This window comes from Rhagoletis pomonella, unplaced genomic scaffold, assembly GCF_013731165.1.
Source record: "Rhagoletis pomonella isolate Grant_MI unplaced genomic scaffold, Rhpom_1.0 Rhpom_scaffold_00004, whole genome shotgun sequence".
Taxonomy (NCBI): Eukaryota; Metazoa; Arthropoda; class Insecta; order Diptera; family Tephritidae; genus Rhagoletis; species Rhagoletis pomonella.
In genome coordinates, this window is record NW_023458558.1 from 10,870,006 (window position 1) to 10,874,651 (window position 4,646).

Below are 4,646 nucleotides of genomic sequence, written 5' to 3' on the forward strand. Positions count from 1 at the left end.
CATTCTCCGCTATTTAGGAGGTGTGCGCTGGCTCGGTTAAGCTGTGTATTGGCCACATACTGATAGCGCACAGTGTACGCTTACGCGTGTGTATGTTCTGTGCCAGTATGCCAGTGTGCTTCCAAGAAGATTAATACAGCAAAATTAAGGAAAATAAATAAATGTCACCAGACTACAAGATCGTTATCTCATTTAACAATAATTACCCTGATATGGGATATGGTAACTAATCTGTTATGTTTGTGGTGCACTCACTCGCCCGCTCGATTTCGCTTACATGTGTCTGTAGATTATAGCTTTCGCAGCTTGGCTCCTTTGCCACTGCCACGCCACGGCTGCTGGTTTGCTCTCTAACTGTGTTGCGCTTGTGAGTTGAATAATGTTGTTCAACTTATGTATGTTTACTTGTTTTGTTCTCATTATTCTGATTTCGTTTTCAATTCTTTATTTTTATTTATTTTTTTTCAATTCGATGCTGTTGGAAAAAGGTGTGAGCAACTACACCTATATATGTATACTTGTATGCAGGTTCGTAGGTGAAATTCTGATTTTTAGTGGATTTTCAATTGCTATTTTTTATATATTTTTTGTCATGTAATTGTGTTGTTATAAGTGTAGATCAGTGCCAGGAAAAATACAAAAGGACACATAGCCTGGCAAGGCTACTGGCTGCCTGGCACTAGTTGTAAATGAAAATTAAGTAATTAATTACAGTTTGAGAGAGTAATAAATCGGCACTAATTATTATATATCAGACATTATGTACGTACATATGTATGTATATAGCTGGACAATTTTCACGCATAAACAAGTTTGAATTGAATTGAAAATAAATACATAATTTGATGAGCCGATCTAGGGTCTATGAAAACTAAGGAACACTTGTACGGGCTTCGACCCAGACGAGATATATGGAGCAACTAAACTCAGAGTTTCGTCAAAAAAAAAAATGTCGCCTTTGTATTGACCCTTTCTCTTTTTGTGTTCGATTCTAAACTAAAGGCAAAGGGTTAGAAAATTTTGTGTTCGTTTCTTAAAATGCCATACTCTTGTAAGGGAAAAAAGTCTGATTCTCTGCTCTGTGAAGCCTTATCAGGGGAGATGGTTGCCTTGAAAATTATATGGTGGTTTAAAACGACAATATTAAGAAATGCGTGAGCTAGACGCGGGCACGAAGGCAAACAAGGCCTTTTTACAGAGTTGAGTGTAACATAAAACACATTTTGCACCGGGGAAGGGCAACATTTTTTGGAGAGAAACGAAATCACCATTAGTTTTTATACATAAGGCCCAATGGGGCGTATTCTTGTTTGCGTACGAATCGAAAATTTGAAATTTTTTTATAGAAAATGGTTTGAAAATTTCGCGAGTTTCGATTTGTACGAAAACAAGAATGCACCCCAAAATGTTTTGAACGTTTTGGGGCTACGAAAATGAATGAAAATTTAGGTCGTTTTCGAAAATGAACGGAAACTGTCTTATTTTTTCTCAACATTTTCAGATACGAAAATTGTACGAGACCACACTGTCGGAAAATTTTACGTTTCTCTGCTGGCTGGGTATGGATTTATGTATATTTAAACACATGTGTGTAATGTGCATATACATATGCACGAGCCCAGCTACCAAATGCGGCTCTATAAACTGTAACATCTTTATAATCCCCACTGTGGCGTGAACTCATAAATTTATATAAATATGTGGCATTCAATGGCATTGTTTTGATTGTTCGGCTAATAAAATGTTATTGGCTCAACATGCGATCGGCGCCGAAAGTCGTTGCAGCAATACAACTTTTATTCAAGTTTGTTATCCAAACAATAGTTTTCGTGAGAACAATACTAATACATGCATAAGTATATACAGTAATTCTGAACAAAAGAATGACCAGCTTCCCGTTAAAACTTTAGAGCAAGCAGCGCCGCTTTGCAATGCCATTACCGTTACCATCTACATTACTATTACTTTTAAGTATAACAATCCATATCATATTTTGGTATGGCGTATCAATACCAAAATTAATAAGAATACCAATACCAATACCAATACCAATACCAATACCAATACCAATACCAATACCAATACCAATAGCAATACCAATACCAATACCAATACCAATACCAATACCAATACCAATACCAATACCAATACCAATACCAATACCAACACCAATACCAATACCAATACCAACACCAATACCAACACCAATACCGATCCCATTACTAACACCAATAGCAAAAACAATACCAATACTCATATCAACACCAATAAAAATACCATCCCCATTACCAATAGTAATAGAATTAGCAACACCAATAACAGTAGCATTACAAATACCAAAATTAAGAGAAATACCAATCCCAATACCAATGCTACTACCAGGCAGGATTTTTTTTTTGAAGCACTGACTATGAAGTTTCAAAGGGATGGTTAATTAAAAAAATTCAATACAACGTAAAATAACCATATTGTACACAATCTTCAAAAGTGACACATTTCCAAATTTTGCATTTTTGAAATTATGCGCTAAAAATGTACACAGATCTTCTTTTATTTACTTTTGAGCAAAAGGTGGAGCAAATTTTTGTTATAATTGGTTGAAAAAAAAAAACTAATGTAAAGTCTCCTTTGCCCATATTATTAGCATGTGTAACGAAGAAATTTTTTGTGTTTTATGAAAAAAGTGTAATTTTGCGGTGTGTCACTTTGGAAGATCGTGTGCGATATGGCCATCAAGTAAAAGAAAAAATTCTAGAAAGTTCAAAAAATATTACAAATTTTTGGCTAGCAAAAACGAATAGATGTTGAAAATGTCCACGTAAAATGTTGTTTTCGATTATCCTTTCTGACTTTGCCCACCGTACGTTGTTTGCTGGGTGGCGAGTTTAGTGCTGAAGGGAAAAGGACGCACTCTGGAAATATTGCATTAAAAAAATAATTATTAGCGACACACTAATGCACATTTATGAAAATCTATATATGTACTTAATTTTGATTTTGTTAGTTGTACACAATCATTAATGCACTTTGTTTTTATTCATTAATACATACAGCTGATGCTGCTGTGAGATACCAACGCCTACTTGCACAGCTGGAAATCACTTAAATCTACAATAGCCTACAGCTTTACTCAAAATTCAAAACAATTATTTGAAGGCAGTTTGACATTTATTCGAGGTATTTTCGACGACGTATTCATTGATTTGTCACCAAATAAAATCGATATTGATCTGGACAGGTAAATTGCGGCATTGAACGTTGATATTTTCGTGTGTGTGTTATGTACAAATACTTAAACTTATGCATGTGTGCATGTGTGTAAGTCAGTCTGAAATTGTTTATGCATTTATAACTATTTTATAATTGTAGTCGATGACTTTTATTGGCAAAGGTTTAGTTGATATTATTTTGTTTGAAAAAATTTCGAAACATACATATAGTTATATACATTAGGGCGGAGTAATTAAACTTGGAAAAAAAATGTATGGCATATATGAATTATATGCTCGATTCTAAGCAAAAACAATGAACAAACTATGTATCGAAAATGACGTTTGACGCTCCCAATTTTTAAAAGAAAAAGCAGTGTATTATAATTTTTGCTGAAGGAACTTAGTTTTTCATTTACAAAATTTTGTGCTCTTCATACTGATTTTTTTTTTTTTTGAAAATTGTGAGGGTCAAACGTCTTTTTCAACAATTTAGCTTAGAGTTAATCGCAGAATTTGAAAATTTTGCTTCGAACAAATTACTCCGTGCTAATGTACATGTTTACATAAAGTTTATTAACTGTGTTTACTTATAAACTACTATATATTTCTTAATTGTTACAAAAAAAAAAAAAAGACAGCAATATGTTCAGGAAATACAGTGATTAGAACACATGCGACGGACAGTAAACGATTATGACACAAGGCTGGCATTTTCTTTATTGATAGAATTTTCTTCTCTACGGTCAAAAAAAATTAAACATTTTTTTTTTGCATACAACTTAATTCATTAGAACGATTTTAAGTCATTACGAACAATTCATGCAATTGAAGCGTGTTGTAATTAGATTTAATTGACAATTAATTTTGCATACAAAATTAAGCAAGTTTTTCACACACACACACACACACACACCAGTACTTGTATTTCCCCAACTGCAAACCAAACCTAAAAAACTGCGTGAAAAACCACGCCTCAATTAGCGAGCGCAATTATTTAATGTGCAGTAATTGCAATTATACTTAATAATTTATAAAATGAACAGCGATAAATAAGTTGAATTGCACTTGTTTATGCCAAGTTTTTGCCAAGAATTAATTAATGACCGGATACATGGTGCACGAAGAAATGCAATATATATAAATATTGTTCAACTCGTGAGCCCGGTTAAGTACCGGCTAACAATAAATTTTTTACTCTTTAAAGCGAATTGCTAAGCAACTCTGGACACAAATTAATAGTTTACATACGTATGTATGTATGTACATACCACGTTCGTGCGCCTATATTTTCAATTTGCATTGATTTTACTTTTGGTATGTAATTAATTTTCACTTAAGCTTTACTTTGCACTCGACTGAAAATTGAATATTATACACCGCCTGTTTCGCCGCTTTCCTACAGAGCATCACACAAACACCAACGCGTTCGCAATC